Below are 19027 nucleotides of genomic sequence, written 5' to 3' on the forward strand. Positions count from 1 at the left end.
AAAGAACAAATATGATGGATTAATTTCATAAATTTCCATTCGAATCAGCAACAGTTGCTTCTTTGATAACACCAACCTTTTCTAAATCGACTTCACTGACCCTAAAAAGGTGACATAACGGCCGAGGTGACGGATCACTGCTAATTTAAAAGAAAAAAATCAATATTATGTAGTTATTATTGTATTCTATATTATACAATTGTGGGACAGAGTTGGATCCACAAGTTGTTTTTTAGATGCCGTTTTATAAATACCAACTACATGTATGGATCCAATTTTCTACCTTTAATGTTGTAAATCAAAACATTTTTACTGTACTAAAAAGTGATAGCAAATAAATAAATAAAACATACACATCATAGTAAAATCAATACATTTCTCGTTCCGTTCAGAATCAAAAATACGAAATAAATTAGTAATTACCTTATATTATGTTAAGTTAGAAAACGATTCTTCTAGCTGAAAAAAAAGCGTCAATTCATAATAGTATAATTCTAATTATAACGACTCGATATTATTTTGGAATTATTCGTACAAATATATAATATCTAGACATTGATCTCGGTACGTATGTTGAAATGACAAGTTCTAGCCGCAAATAAAATCGTTTTTAAAACAAACCCATTTAGTTTTATCATAATCTTTAAACCAATACACTTGGACTATAGGCCAGTAAAAATATAATACTGTTTATGCATCATATACTGTTATTGTTGTTATTATTGGTAAATTAAATACCAACAGCGCCAAATAGTTTCCGTATTTATATTATTATATATTAATATATTTAAAAACTACACGTTTACCCCATATAGATATATTTTCTCTCGTGTACGGTGTTCAATTGGGTTATGTTCCATTATTTATGACGTGAGGTGTCCCGGCCGTATTGTTTTATAGTACGTACAAAAGGGCGGTGACAAAGAGTTTTAATGAGAACGTCGAACGGTTTCGTAAAACATCATAAAATAAGTTCATACGAGCTTTTGATGGACATTTTACGCATGTACGACTGAGTAATGATATCGGGCACAGGTGCATGGTATTAATTTTCCTATATTTTCAATTTTGCGTTTAACTGCGTATCGGATCGATTGGAGGCCGGTCATGGAATATCATCAAATAAAATTGTAATTTTAATAATTTATTACGATATTGAATTACCACCCGTAAAGTATAATATATTCCCTATGGACATGTTAAACTCGGCGGTGGGATCGAAAACGTGCACGATTTATTTATCCATAAACATTGATGCCTTGTAGAATTTAAACCAATTTTTACTAGTTTTTATTCTAAAACATATATATATATATATATAAAACAAACAACATTAAAAAAAAAAATACAAAATAAGTAAATATAATTTAAGTTTATGCAAAAAAATATATAACAATTAATTTAATTTGATGATAGAGGCTATTCATTGATAGAATCTTTTAAATCTTGTTATAAATTGCTTTTTTAATGAAATAACGACAACAACGTATTTTGAGACTTCATAAAAGATTTTCAGAGTGAATGAACGAGGATTAAATTATCATAATACATACAATTATATTATTAATTTTCAAAAAAAAAATCAAATAAGACAGTATGAACTACCTATCACTTATTCCCACTCTAAATACGCCTATGGCAAAAATTGTCCAAAATATCTAAAAAAAAAATAACAGTGATATGAAAACAATATTGGAGATGATTATAAAAATAATACTGTTGTGTCACAGTTCAGTGTTTTTTACATATCGTATTAAATATCAATATTCACAACCGATCACAAAAAATGTCATGTATATCATTATAATATGCAGAATATAGTTATTATGAATTTTAAAAATAAATGTTTGACGTTGTCATCATTATTACGCAGAATTGAAACTGAGATCTAGTGAAGGTTAACTTTCTTTTATATGTATAACATATATCGTTCCAAAGACTGATGGCGTGACATGATGCGTTACACGTCAAGAAATCTCATAATATTTAATATGAAAGTAAAATTTAGTCAAAAGTTCTACCTTGTAATATTTAATAATAAATTTCCGTTATAATGTAAGCCGATACGTATATTCAATAATAAAAATTAAGTTAATTAAAATATGTATTTATTAATTCCAATAAGATACATTATTATTTCATTTAGACTGCTGCTGCATAAATAAATCCCGTTCAAAAAACAAAAATAAGAACTATCTCCACGATTAAATAGGTTAAAAAAAATGACCAATTTATTTAAAACTTAAAAACTATGTAATTAGTTATTTAACTATAATAATTATTTTGTTTTGATGAACCGTTCGTTAGCGGCTGAAAAGGTCGTGAATAGCCCACATGATAATTAGATTTATGATTTATTTAGTAATGTCGAACGGCTGAAGATAACTATACTAATCAATTCATAACAATATATATATATGAAATAAAATCTAACGTTGGCAGATGAACTAGTATAACATACAATATAAAATATTAGGACATCTAAAATACTACATTGTTTAGTAGACTATTAGGTATTATATTATATTAAGACTATGTGATAACAATTATTTAGTTGTCGTATTGTGTCACAAAATTATTTTAGGTATTTTCAATACGACCAATAACAAATAATAATTAATAATTTGCACCACGCATAATTTTGGAACGTATTCCAAAGTATTAACTTACAAAGTTTTTATTTAATTGTATTAAAGCTATCAAGGTGCAAGTAAAATATGGAGTAAACTATATATCAACTGCTTCCTGGAAATCAAAAGACACTCTTGACACTTGCGCTTTTTGCGAAGGAAACCATTCAACCAATTATAAAGGCTGCCAAATTCATAAGGACCTCCAGCATCGTCGTCAGTTTATAGAAAAAACCGCTCCCTAAAATATTAAATCCCCATTGTATTAAACCATTCCACCAATGACTCCCGTTCTAACTCCAATATCCAAACATATATCGCTTAACTCACTAGCTACTGCTTAAAATCATACGCTTTCACACACCAATATGACATATCTATCTAGTCCTTAATTTAATCATAAACAATTTTTTCAACAGAATCTAATCAATGACCACAATGGTTTCCATTTTAACTACAGTTATCTTGCACTTCGTAGTGAAAAAATATTATACCCACTCATTTTTAATTAATTTATCATCTTTTAATTGAATGCTGATGATAAACCTAATGGCTTACTATTTAAGCAAATTAATTGCACTAGTCATAGACAAATTTCCATGGACTCGATGAGCGGTTTCTTACACAAGACAATCACAATATCATGCCATAATACCTCTATAATCACATTTTACATAATATATGCTTATTGTACAAACATTATATGAATTGTATATTTCGAAATAAAATTAATTGTATTATAAGTTATAATTTAGTATTTTAAAATCCATTGAAACAAATTATTTATCTATGTGAATTTATACTGATTAAGTATAGGTATAGGTACATAATTATAATTATATATTTTTTTAATATGAATACTATTTTATTTTTTTAAATACTGTTTGAGTTTTTTTTCATTTTTTCTACTTGGTTAATGTCAAACACAAATTTCAAATTTGTTAACTGAGAAGACAAATGCAAGATATGTTAAGTGTATTATAAGTATTACGGTCAATTATGTATTGTGTGGTAACTGTAAGACAATCGAACGTGATTATAAGAATTAATTAACTAATAATAACAAATAAATATACACGTGGGTGGATTAATTAATATAAAACAAATAAGTCGTTCATAGATTTAGGCGGAATTCAGATGGGAAGGAAATGTAGGTTAGTCATATAATACGTATTGTATTGAAGTGAATATTCGAATTTAATATCACAAGCGTTTTATCCCGTCAGTGATTTCGAGTACATTATTTTTTTCATTTGACATTAAGTATGGAGTATTTCAAAAGTTGCAGGGTTGAAAAGTTTTGAAAAAAGAAAATAACTTAAAATTATTACTTCGCCTAAGTGCAGGTATATCGTTGCCACGTAAATACTACAGTTTCATCTACATAGGAAGCGCTGTATAGGTACCGTGTTTCCGGTGGCACAGGGCCTCAGGTCGAGTGTGTTCCCATGCAGCTTGCACACGAATACAAAAAACCGTTTGAGCACAAATCTTTAACTATACTCGGTGAACAATCATAGAGTCTAAACCGGGTTTGTTGTATATAAATTCTATATAATAATGATTATTTACACTTAACATGTTCGTAAATAGAACACACACACACGCAGATTTTAAACGGGTTTTTACTTTTTATCTTTGACCCGTATAATATTTTCAGACAATACATAGGTTCCCAAGTACGAATTACCGTTAGTCTTTATGATATTTTATTTGAACGTATGCGCCGATAGGCGATAATCAATATTTCTGAAATTACGAGACTCATCGTTTCCTCGACACTGCAGCAGTAATATTATACGTAATTTTGGCCACCATAAATCGCACGCCTCCGTTTGACATTAAAGATCGATACGTCGTAGATCTCGTTCATAAATTATTTATAACAAACAATAATAGTGCACCAAACGTTCTTACAAAACCAAACTTTCGTCCAACGATGGTTTTCTTTGGGTAGCACACACAAAAGAAGTGTTTGAAAAGTATCCGCGCTAACAAGTTTCATATAATCCGGTGAATTATTAGAAACGTACGGTAGACCTTTTACTCCAAAAACACTTTAATCTCTCATGTGCGTAAACGAGTTTGTTCGGTGCTTAGAGTATGCAAATGTGTTTCTTGGGCCACTGATAATGTTTATCGTGATACAGTACATTATTTACAATTGAATTTCCACGGGATATTGGACATCGTGTACAAGTGTCGTTCGCGATATTATCATGTCACGTACTCGTAACTTTATAATAAACATAAATTATTTTAATATTGATGAAAACAACTGACCAATTTATTAATCGATTGATTTATCATTAAAGCTATAGCATATTTTTTTTTCAATCTTTACAGGAAAAAATATATTATCAGTATAAAATAAATTCTATAGATTTGATTTTTACAATACACCGGCATAGATGTTAAAATATAAACAAATATTTTATTTCAATTAGTTCTACTTACAACGTGTTAGAATATGACATTGAATATAATATATTTAGAAACATTTTCATTCACCTTTATATTATGATGAATTAGAAATACGTGTTTCTTGAATCCAATACACTTTTTATTGGTTTGTAATATGAAACCATAATGGTGAAAAATAAGAGAAGAAAGAAGAAACATATTTTATATAAATAATTATTAAATACATATTATATTATAATTTTATCAATAAATTACTTGAGGAGTAAATATTAACTTTTTATTTCATTATTAACCTTTTTAACTTTTTGTTTTTAAAACTTCATAAAATGTTCATTGTCTAATGAAATTAATAAATTAAATGTTCACTATTATATTATGATGATTATTAAAATAACAATGTACTCAAATTATTCAAATGCGTTTTTTTAATTTATTCTATAATTTAGGTACTTGGAATGAGAAAAAAAAAAAGTATGTTTTGCTAACTTTTAGTGAACGTATTTATATTCTCGACTAGACAAAATAATGCGAAATTAAGTATGCCCGTCTATACAGTTGAATCTAATATTATTATCACGTGTATTATTTTTATGAAGTATATATACTTAAACTGTTATACCAACCTATTAAATAGAAGAATGGAAACATTGGAAACGAATTTAAAGTTTGTTGTACGAAGCTAATAAAGTACAAGAATTGATGAGCGCAAATTAACATATTATACATTAATCATTTATTTAGCTTAGCTGTATAATGTGAAAAAAAACTGTAATCAAATTTAGTAAAAAAAAAAAAAATACAAAATACAAAATCACTAGCTTACAACATACAGATTTGTTGGTTAAAAATAAATCATCTCATGTGATCTGGGTTTGATCAGTATTGATCAGTATGTTACAATTAATTAATTGAAAGTAAAAGAATTCGTTTTGAACATTTCCAATTTAACCGAATACATTTAAAATGATAATACTCCTTATCATTTCCACTATCTAGCAAGACTGAATTTAACAGTTCTATTATAGATACTATTTCTATTTTATTATGATGGTCATCACATTTTCAAAAAAAGCTCGTCGCGTTGTTCAAATCCGAATGTTTTTCCAATAATTAAACCGTTCAATAACGCACACGTTTATCTAATATCCCATTATTGTTTAGAACCGTATACCAGTTAATCATATTTAACCAAAACCACAAAATCATAAGAAATTAAATTATTTATAGAATATTGAATACATTAGGATATTAATTTATTCAAATCTAAATTTATGCGTAAGTTTAAGTACATACTATATTTTATTTTATTATTTATTCAATTATTTTTAAAAGGATTTGATTACTGATAATAAATGTTTCATTTTTAACTGTTAATTAAATGTATGTGATTTTGAATAATCAACCTTCTAAATTTCCGGTTTTAACAATAGAAAAAATGTGTGTACTATTGATGAACGGTCTAAAATGTGCGGATATGATTGGCAAGTGTGCGGTTTTGAACGACGCTCTCATCTATTAAGCTAACTAATCTCGATTCATTAATTTCATTTTATTTCCCCGACTGATTATAATATTTTATAAAAAAATTCTTTAAATAAATTTAATGCTTTTCATTGTGTGTACAAAGTTAAAAGTATTTATTTCAAATTTGTTCTTCATAAGAGTAATTTATTGAATAAACTATTGTTTCAGTAAATTAATTCTAAAAATAAAGTGTTTGGGAAATTTAATCTAAAGATGAAAATGTTTATAAAGATCAATTAAAATGAATTGCATTCATCAGGTCTTATTTGAATTTTTGTTTACATTTAAATAATAATATCAAATAAACACATATTTTTTTAACCAGTCTCTGTTTAATTTATCCACTGAATTATTCGGACCATCGCGTATTATATGTATATAATACTCAAGACCAAATCACACATCTATATATTAAGCTATCGCTTAAACTCCATTATTCCTGACAAAAACTCTATGCCCGATTAATCAAGAATACGCAATGACTACTATAATTTGTGTTTATGTAAATGCGCTATAATAAAAATAAAATTATTAATTTTCATTTAAATTGAAATAGTAATCAATAAATATGAGTACATTATTATTGTTTTATTATATTATACAACGCGTGTATAATAATATACGTCATATACGTCATACGAGTATTATATCTAAATTGAATAAAATACTCAATTTAAGTCAGAAGTAGTATATTCAATGTGGCATGTGCATAATGTAATATGTAATAAACTAGTATGTATAGAATGCATGACATCTATTGGTATTCAAATGATGTGATTTTGCTTTTGATTTCTAGTTGTGTATATGTCGTAGGCCATATGGAAAATTAGTTTTTTTGTATAAAGACTAGGCTCTTTGCAAAGGGGTAGCCCGTTTGCGAACTACTTATTATTTTTCCAAATAGCCTGTTGTTTTTCAGGCTCATTGCATAGAGACTAACAGCAGTAGGCCTTTTAAGAACTACAATCATTTTATGATAAAAATTATTTTAATTATTTTATTTTAAGCCTTATTGATAATAACACAATACAATATATATATAACATAAATATAACATGTAATATTATTATTCATTACTTATTAATTTTGTAAAATAATTATTTCTATCTCATAGACATACTGATTTTAAGATTTTCATTTAACTTTAAATTTTAAATCATTTCAAGACTTTTGTAAGTGACTTGTCATAAAGGACACAAACAATATCTGACTTGACACCTTTTGCACATATTACTTAGCTGTAATAACACCCACTAATTGTATCTTATAAAAATCAGAGCTATCAGCGACAGCTATTATACTATGTTGATCAATACATACTATTTTTTTTAACTAGTTAGGTACCTAGTATCTACTTAGTTTATTAACAATTTTGAAAAGAAAAGTTTTATAAAATATTACCTATGCAAGAAAATCAATAAATAAATCTATAATAAATTAAAATCTGTAACTATTTCAATATTTTATTAATGGAGGTATTATAATAATAGTATAATACCTCAAAAATTATTATAACTTACTATATGTAAGGAGTACTAAGTCAAGTATTGATGTTTTGTTTCAAATATGATTATTAATTATGACTGAATAATAATATACTGCAATATTATACATACTGCAATAAATGCGATGATAACAATATAAATCCCTATTGACCCTACTATGAGTATGATATTAATATTCACTTGCTCTTACATAATCTACTCGTATATTTTGATAATCATATTTTTTATAATTTGAAGTTCTATAAAAGAATGTCTTCAAATTTCTACAACAGGATGACTTAGTACTTGCTGCGCTAGTAGAGATGACATCTTACAAAAGTTTATACAAAAATAGAATTTTATATAATGGTAGTTGAATGTAATAATATTTATAATACATTTTGAACATCAATATAATATAATAACAATCAAACAATTAGTCAAATAGTCAACAACTGTACAAAATTAGGTAATAAATAATTACTTATTACTAATAAGTAATGAACAATAATGTTACATTTTACATATATTGTACTGTGTTATTATCAATAACCATTAAAAAAAAATAATTAAAATGGTTTTTACCGTAAAATGATTGTAGTTCTTAAAAGGCCTGACTGCTGTTAGTTTGTATGCAATAAGCCTGAAAAACAGCAGGATGTTTGGAAAAATAATAAGTAGGTTGCAAACGGACTACTCCTTTGCAAACAGCCTACTCTTTGCAAAAAAACTAATTTTCCATATGGTATACTCTTCTAATAGAAAGAATGTTTAAAAAGTTTGAAAATTCCTCCACATTAGACTGGAAATTAGACACATATTTATAAAGTGTATCTACTACAGTACATTGAAAAGGTTATTTTTGGAATTTTCAATCAGAAACTTTTTGCATTATTTCACAACTTTTAATACATTTATAGTCGTTATATAATTTTCAAAAAGAGTGTAAAAAACCATGCACATGTATAAATAAGTATTGGCATTGTTTAAAATGTGTGCTCGTTTATCCTATATAGTTTGTAATTGTATTTTATTAGGTCTCTAACTATTATGTAATATTTTATTTAATACTGATTTTTAATAATGTTTACAATTTAAAAACTCTCTATTAATTCTATTATATTCCAATCATTTATCAGTTTAAAACCATTTTTTAAATTTTACTGATTTATCAATGTTTTAGAAACTCGTATAAAATAATAAAATAATAATAATAATGTATTAAATAATCAATAGCACAACAATATGAAATATTTCAACACATTACGTAAATTATTATTTTACTAAGTTATTTTTACTGGATTTAAATAAATATATACTTTAAGACTATAATTTTAAATTATAAGGTAACAAACATAATATAATTAATTGATTTTTCTACGATTGGAATTTTTTGTATGGAGTTTTGTCAAAAATCGTCATTTTATATTACATTTTACATAAATAAATACATATTCATTTAATTATTTATTTTCCTTTTAAAAAATCCACTACACCTAAATACACACACCCACATATAGGTATAATATTATTATATATATAATTTTACATCAAGGAAAGTAAATATTAAATTTCATTGTAATATATATTTTATGTATTTTATGCTTTTTAGATCCTTAAAAGGACTTCACGTGTTTTTTTCCAACTTACAAACATTCACATTGCCAATAAGGCGTGTTCAATGCAAAATATTATAATTTTAAATTTTATCAACTCACGTAAAAATGTTAACAAGAATAATACCCAAACCATGCCATAGACACTATTTTTTAATTTAAATTAATAATACGTCATTTTTTTGTAATATTTATGTTAACAATACAAAATTAGTTCTACAGAACGTAAAATTTCCATTTTATCAGTTTTAGAAACAAAAACAACATATGGGGTTATTGTAGCATTCTCCTAAAAAATCCATATCTAATTTAAATAATAAATATAAAATGATATAATATATTAAAAGATATTATTTTTAAACCATATTCTAATAATTAATACAATAAACGTAAAATAAATATATATATATATATATATATATATATTATAATTTAAAAACGCTTGCGGAAAACTAGCTTCAAAAATAAAATATTAAAAAAAAAAAAATACTTTAAAAAAAAACTCTTCAATGTTCAATTAGCTATTCAAGTTTACCAACTGGTAAACTCACTTTAATACAAAACTAACGAATCTAAAAAGAACTGCAAAACATAAATTTGCTTTGTTACACGATTGTAAGATGGGAGACAACGCATGCGGGTGAGACGTTCTTTAAAACAAAAAACTCGTATTTTAATACGCGTATTTCATTGGCTTCGATTTTTAAAATGCGTTGATAAATAACACCTCCAAAGTATAATTATTTTATATTTATATTGGAATATTGTATTTAGTTGTTGTTGTTGTTGTTGTTATATTGTTAATTAATTTTAATCATAGCATGTGTATAAAACAAACAATATATATTTTATCCATACATATACAACACAATAAAGGACTAAACAATATATAGAGGGATTAGTGTCCAGAACTTTTCAGGTGATTTTAATTTTGTTATTTTATTTATTTTAAATAAAATAAATGCGTATTGTCAATGATAAATTCGTGAAGCGGTTTTTTTTTTTGTGAACTGGAAAGTTCTTCCTATTGAGAAACTTGAGTAAATATCATTGTATGTCCGTCGGGGCTTATAATAACTTTTCGGTACGTGCTCGAGTTTCTTATGAAGCATTTCAGGTTTTCTTTATATTCTTGACTCAGTTATCAACAAATCGCAACGTTCAGTCGGTGAAAAATATGTCACTACATTATGAGAATATTATTCATCTGTCAAAAGTATATATATATAAAAAAAACAACTAAAAAAATTAAAAGACAATGTTTGAAATAAATTATCTATATTAGTATGACTAAATATATGGTAAAAACTGAGTAATTAAAACAGACAATTAAAACATCAAAGTTACATAAAATGTAAATATTTGTAAGCTTTTACATACAAACAAATTTCATACAATGATAAATTGAAGCTAAATATTATGTTTAACATAACTTCAATAAAAACTAATTGAACTGAAATTTAAAATTACCAGTCATTACAAACGATTTTAAATTATGTCGTTTTATATATAGTTGAATTTGAATAACATAATGACCACTGCGTATCAAACTACTTTTATTAAAATTAAGACATACAAGTAAAATATTATTTACTTCATAAATTATTATCATTGTTATTAATATGCAACATACAAGCCTATGCATATTATTTTTAAATTATAGCACTACATTAGTCTAAAAAATAATATTTTACTAAAGAATTTAAAGTATTATTAAAGTGTAAAAAATAGATATTGATATATGAGTAAGTAATCAAAATGTGTATACAAAAAAAATACTGACGATAAGATCTTTGATTTTAATTTTTTACTTTTAGTTAATCTTTTGATTGTTAACTTAACTTTAGTAAGATAAAATATTTTAAACATTAATTATTACAAAAACACGAAAATGTTTAGAGAAGTGAATTACATATTTTCCATTAATGGTATTTCATGACATTATGACAAACTTTGCTATGTTTATGACTGAAGATTAAATTACTACAATACGTATAGCAGTCAAAATGTTTATAAATAATTTAAATATAAACAATAAAGTATAAGATATAATACATCAGATTGAAGAAAATATAGTGTATTAAGTAATTATACAAATGAAAATTTTAACAAACATCACAAACTCATTAATTTCTAATTAGGGAGTTGATCCTAGGTATAATAAGAATAATTATTTTGTTTCTATTTGTAATAAATGAAGAAATTAATACTTTTCGGAACACATTTTTTCAATAATTAAAAATAAATATTTTGGAAGAAACTCGCTTTACATTAGTTATTTTTGCTACATAAATATTTCAATTTTCGTATTAGACAGAATTTAACAATTTTCTGAATAAATGAATGCAATAATACATATTAACAAATTATGAATATTATAATTTCTACATTATCACTTGTCATTATTAAAAACTTATCTGTATATAATTTTCGTGAATTAATTAATTTAACTAAATATATTATGTTTAATAAAACTTAGTAGTGATAAAAGTTTGGCAAGCATTATTTATTGTCAATCAAAATAACTTTTACTTGCAAAAAAAAAAAAAGAAAACATGAGTTACTAATTGACATTAAAAGCGACTGAAAACTACTCTTAAACTTTAAACGCAAACTATGTATACTGTATAGTAATATATATATATGCGTGTACCATACTGTAAATACTTATATCATAAGTATTAAAGTTTATATGTTTAACAAAATAAAAATAGCTATATCTAACAAGTTTAAACATGATAACTTTTGAATAGGAAATTAAAAACTTATTCCTTTCGAGTACAAAAATATAAAATAAATATTTTCAATCCACCTAGGTATTGTCAAGTTAATTTAAATTATTAAATATTTAAATACATTATCATAATACAAGAAAATATCATAACTAGGTTTTATTGAATAATATTATCTTTTCATCAAATAAACAAAACATTTATCGATTTTTTAATTGTAATCTATTTTAGAATAAAACTCAAAATTTAAATTGTTTAATAGATTAAATTTTAATTCAACCAAGTTTTTTGGTTCGTGAGTAATTCATCACTTAATCTTAAAAATGAAAAAATGACAAAATATTTTTTTAAGTAATCTAATAATAAGAAACTGAATAATTTACTTCATGCAAACAAGAAAATCTATTTAATCGTCTATATAAAATTGTTAGTAATATAATTTTTATTGAAGTAAAAATTACAATATGAAATAAGATTGAATTATCACATCAGTTCAATAAAAAAAAAAAAAAATAAATAACAGTGTAAATCAATATTTCTTAGTCACTCCCAATTTTCACTGCTACCAAAGGTATCTTTTAAAAAAATATATAATTAATTTAGAAAATAAATAATTGTATGATAACTTATGTTAAAACAAATATGTTCATTCCTTGTCAAAACCTAATGAGTTACTAAAAAAAAAAAAATAATTTAAAAATCATAAAAGAAACGTATTGTAAACAAGTAATATTTATACAATTTGGCAAATTTAGTATTATTATTGTTAGATGATGTTTGATTAACTGATAATATTAAGAAAAATATGCACATCTTGTGCTAAATTGCCTATACAAGGTGCCGTGTTACAGAAAAAAAAATATAATTTATAAATCCATTTTATCAAAATCTATTGTATTATAATGATACAAAATAATCTAAATATTGTTATATTGTTTTCAAAACAACCTTGCTAACGCAATAAATATTACACCATTTATATTCAAGTTTTTAGTATCTATTTTATGTAGAAATAAATATTTTAATACATAATAAGTTATAAGGCAATGAAAAATTACTTAGATGTTAATATAAAATATGTTGTAAAAATGCTATTCTGGAGAAAAAAAATTTAATTTCTATATTACTCCATATTTTTGTGAACTAAATTAAAAAATAAACTTTTAAAATCAAAAAATCAAATTGATACATATAAATTATAAACGTATACAACTTCCAATTTTATGTTTTATATAATATGATTTAAAGTTTTATTTTAGTAATTTATTCAAATAAACTTAAACTTTTTAAAATGTTTCAGGATTATTTTTATTCATTCGATGAATTTTTTACTAATTAATCTTGATGAATACAATTTTTAAAAACTAATTAAATAATTAATTTCAATATTTAAACCATATCATACATTTTAAATGTCAAAAGCAGAGGTGCTATATTATAATATAGTTATTTGTTTAAAAGTCAGATACATATTAATTGCATAAATAATCGTTTCAACTTACAAAGAAATTTAAAAAAAAATTATAATCTTAACTTTACTTTAATCCTAATGGAATATTATAATTATGGTACAAACTAAATTTCAAAAATTGTATTATGAGTAGTATATTGTAATATGTTTTAATTTACGATTTAATTATATTTGATGTAATAAACATCTAATTATTATATTTAGTAATGATAAAAATAGTAATTATTGTCGATATTTTAAATCGTAATCTTATTTTTGTAAAGTTTGCAAAATAATTCAATCACAAAAAATTCGTATTTAGTAAAATTACTGGTAAAAATAGTCGCTTATAAATTACCGGCATTGACGCTTTTAATACACTGTATTTTATGTTTATTTTTTACTGTTTCATACTTGTATACATCAAAACACTGACATAATACTGTGTTATATCTCGCGGTATATTATTTTAATTAAAAAAATTAATAAGCACACACGCTAATAAATGATAACATGTATCACTAAATAAATTGTACTATAAAGGTAATTATAGTAATAGTCTTATTTTTATATAAATATAATTAGACAACCTTATTAATATTGCATTTGATAAAAGTATAGATGGGATTTTAGACAAAGTATTTTGTACCTACCACTCACAATTATTCTGTGCAAACATTTTTTATAATCATTATTACAATTAGAGTATTATTTTTTTCCAACAAATATAATACGGCCAAAAAAAAAAAAAATCCGTCATACTTTATAATAAAATTAGTTACCTATCTAAAAAATATACGGCTTAAGATCTCATTTTCTATAAGTACACACGGTTTTCAGTTACATTATACGTATTTTTAAAAGGTAAAATGATTAAAGCTTAAAAGCGATTAATGTGAACAGAAATTAAATACTTTTGTCAAAATCCGCCTGTTCACACTTTAATTATTCGTTATATATTAATTTCAAAGTAATTATATTGTCGTTACCTTTCGTCTGTAGTATTCTATTTATAGATGTTTAATGTACCTATCTCTATATTATATTGGTCATTCGTAAATTATTTAAAATCATTCGCTAAAAAAAATACATATTTTTAATCATTATTTTTTTTTTTTTTGTTTATTATAAATACATATTTATGCGCACTTTTATAACTATATAGTATAATTAATGACTTCATTAAACAACTCACAACTGATATTTTCTTCATTTTACATTTTACTTATTTTTGTTTATCAAATATGACTATAATCAAGATTAGTTAATTTTTATTCTACAGCGTAGGCAATATATAATATATTTACCAACCATATACAAGTTTCAAAAATAAATTTATTTTTATTGCCTAGTTTCGATGGTATGTCCCTTAATAGGAAGTTAATTTTTAAATTGAATCCAGTTTTTTTAATATATACGTCCACAAAAGATGATCCACTATTAATAAAAAGTTAAAGTATCTATGTATATTACATTTGTAATTTTTACGAGAAATTTAAAAGCGTCCACTTTTTTAAAATGTGTCTACTTTTTATAAGTTTCCGTTAAAAATGATTTCACTATAGTTAGGTGAATAATTTTTCAAATTCCAGCTGGAATATCCGTGTGTTTATTATTCGTTCAAATAATACAGATTTGTTGATTTCATAAAATCAAATTTATCTTTTAGTTTATGTACATTAGTTAATGATATACTACATTAAGCGCTCCTATTTTTAAAAGCATAATATTATTATATTTGATTTTATCACGTATCTTTATTGTGCATTCCTTTAATTAATTGTTAAATTATTATCTATCTTTGCCACGCTGTCTAAATATCTGCTTGTATCTATTCTTAAATATTGTTAATTTAAATTGTACGCACACTGTGATCATTATTGGTCTACGCTTATGTATTTCTGTGCATCATTACCCTTCAAAAGTATCATTTAATAAATAATAATAAGAAGAATAAGAATTGTGAGATAAAAATAATATTGGTAAATTAATAGTCCATGCAACAACTCGTTGTTATATAATACTCTTTTAATTTTAAAATTTTACATTTTTACCTATTCCTTGCTTGTAACAAACTTTACACTTTTCATTTCAATGTTATTTCTCTTATAATATTTTGTAGCTCAGATATCCTATTTAATCTCGGGTTTCTTTCTAATATTATGTATTTACGTGTGCAATGTAGATACATTAACGTAAACTCTTTTAATTATAACATTATAATAAACAATTAGCATAACTTCTTTTTTTTCTTTCAAAAATTCAATTAATATTATAATATACATTTTTTTTCAAATAAGTATTTTTTCAACTTTAAATATAAAGAAAAAAATAGTTTATTAAAATAGTTTTTATTTTGGACATGAAAAACTAGTTCTCTCCCATTTTATTAATAACATTTCTTTTAAAAAATTTTAATAATATTTTTGGTTTTGTTTACTATTAATATCTTAACACAAATAAAGACTGATAGTTATGGATTTTTGTATCAAAATATTATAGTGCTTACAAAACTCTTAACCGCCTTTCACTGTTTACATTTTTATTCTGCGGTAGGTTTGTACTAATGTTGACTGCTGTCTAACCTTTTATACTAATATAACTAATACAATGAAACAACTCAATTTCGTAAATTGTTTATTTTATTGGCTATCTCTGAACATATTATTTTAAAATATATATGTTCGTTATAAAAACTTAATGTTATTTAATACATCCTTTTAATTCGTTATAATATTATCTCTTGTTCACTGACTACATTCAAATCCCATCGCTAGTTTATTTATTAATTATTCGTAAATTATAAAATAATACTTCATACTTGCATTTTTTTACGTCCTGACTACAAAAAAACAATGGCCTGTGTGATTGATGTGCACGTATCAATCACATTTACTTCCGTTTACCATAAAAGTGCACTGATTAATTCCTTTGAAAAACAAACGAACACTTATACGAGGGAGGAGGGGGCAACAAGTCTCGTCCATACAAAAACAATAATAATAATGATAATACGATAATCGGTCGTACCTAAATGGTGTTAAATACATTTTCAACAAACAAATTGTTGAGAACGGTCTTGTTTGTGCAACACCATACTTCCGTGCGTTTGAACAATCGATCAAACGAGATCCGCCGCACGTGTTTCCGTATGGTATAAAAAATATATTGTTTATACAAAATCACTCACTTGGGTCCAGCGGCGATCCTGGTATCCGTCGACAGCGTGATGACGAAAGTCCTGCACGGTTTATGTAAATAATATCTTCTTTGGGCACTCAGTTAAGTTTATGTAAACACGTATGAGTCTATGTGTCCAGGTGAATTTATGCAAAACACTGTCATCAGCAATAATAATAATTAACGTCGACGACGGGCTCTCGGGTCATTGTTGCATAAGCTCGAGTGTGCGTGGTCGCCCTGAAAATTTTATAATTTTTTTTTTTTTTAATTAATCTCCCTTAGGATTTTTTTTTTGTCGGAAGCGCGTGTGTACGAAATTATATTGAAATTCTGCGAACGATATATGACGGGTATATTCACGGACATGTATGACGATGGTGGTGGTGACGACTGCGGCGGATATTCGTCGCGGGCACACTAGTGGTGTGCACCGTGTACTCGCGTGCCCCACACCCCCTCTATGGTGCTGGGTGGAGGTTTTGTGCGCTGGTGCCGACGCTATCAGCGAACTCTATTAAATGGTGGGAGAGCGACGAAGACAGACATCGGCGATAAGGTTGGTGGGTGGAAGTCGGAAATGGCTTAGGTGAGGGGTTGGTGGTGGCGTTTGCCGTGGGGGTTGGAGACGTCGGAAGGCAATGGTTTCACGCATGAGTTATATGTATATAGGTGTGTGCAGGAGCGTTGTACGTCTGTTTTTTTTTTTTGCATCGGCTCAATGTAATCGACACCGTGTGACTAAATGAAACCTAAAGATCGCATCAAAAATGCTGAAAAATAAGTTTTTTTGAAAGAATTTTTGATTTTTTGTGGAACAATTAAAAACTTACAAAACACGTCGGTAAATGATGCTTTGATATAAACTATGAAGTGTTTAGACCCGATACAACCGACAAGGCGACAACCCCATCACATTTACCAAGGCAGTTGGACTGTACATTATGATAATTTCTACGTATAAAAATGAAATATCAGAAGAGATATCTAAATTCAATAATAGTGTTTTATGTTTAACAATTCACCCTGTATCTACCCTATAGCTAAGATAATGCTTACTTGTCGCGAATGCGTTAACACATTTTATTCGTCGTGTTATTTATTTCGATTTAACTATTGTAATATTATTTAAATTATGGGGAATATCTACGTAGCGAGTGTTCTGTTAAGTCAATTTTATTCTGTAGGTATATTTAAAAAAAACACAAAGGATAGTACATATGAGTATACGATTTTCGCAATTTAATTTTGCCAAAGATCGTCAAACTTCGTTTTCTTGGGAAAATATATTATTCTTGAAAAAAAACAAATTTTTCTTAAATAATTCGTATATATATAGTACAAATAAGTAAAGAAAATACATATGTTTTAAAACCTAACCACGAGTTGTTTGTTTTCACACTTCAATGTTTATTTCATATAAATTACATTCTTATTTTTATTTACAAATACACATAAGAGTATGAAAGATATAAAAGATTACTAGTTTAAAAGACAGATTTTCAAATGTACTTAATAAAAAAAGGCAATTTTATATATACGTTTAAAATATGCGTATTTTATTATCATCCTGCGTTATGTCAATTTTTTTCTTCAGTTGTTTTATATTAAAATATAAAATATAATATTTTACGTGCCCATGTAAAAAAAAAAACATATAACATTTGAAAAGAAGAAGTCATAAAAATTCAGTTTTAATATTTCAAATTGCAGTGCTATATATTATATATAATAAATCATTACTTGGTTGTTGTATTTTTTCCTACAATGTAAATTGTCTATTAAATAATGATAAATAAAGATATTATAAAAAACATTAGGTGTTATACGGTTTGATTACATTATATAAGCAAAATTGTATACATATCACAGTGATATTCCACTGCTTATGTTACAGAATCTGTTGTAGACGGATTAACCAGTGATTTGCAATAAATTATCAGTGTTGCGCGCGGTATTTTCTATACTTACTACTTTATCCAGTTAG

At 25.3% G+C, this 19027-nt stretch overlaps 1 protein-coding gene across 1 annotated transcript in view; it reads right to left on the bottom strand.

The window, feature by feature from the left end:
- Positions 1 to 17443, bottom strand: part of LOC113555886 (ankyrin repeat and death domain-containing protein 1A-like) — a 75631-nt gene extending 58188 nt beyond the window's left edge. The window contains exon 1 of the mRNA XM_026960482.1: positions 17051 to 17443. The gene's annotated coding sequence lies outside the window, so the exon portion shown is untranslated. The remainder of the gene's footprint in view (positions 1 to 17050) is intronic.
- Between the last annotated feature and the right edge of the window lie 1584 nt (positions 17444 to 19027).

This window comes from Rhopalosiphum maidis, chromosome 4 (assembly GCF_003676215.2).
Source record: "Rhopalosiphum maidis isolate BTI-1 chromosome 4, ASM367621v3, whole genome shotgun sequence".
Classification (NCBI taxonomy): domain Eukaryota; kingdom Metazoa; phylum Arthropoda; class Insecta; order Hemiptera; family Aphididae; genus Rhopalosiphum; species Rhopalosiphum maidis.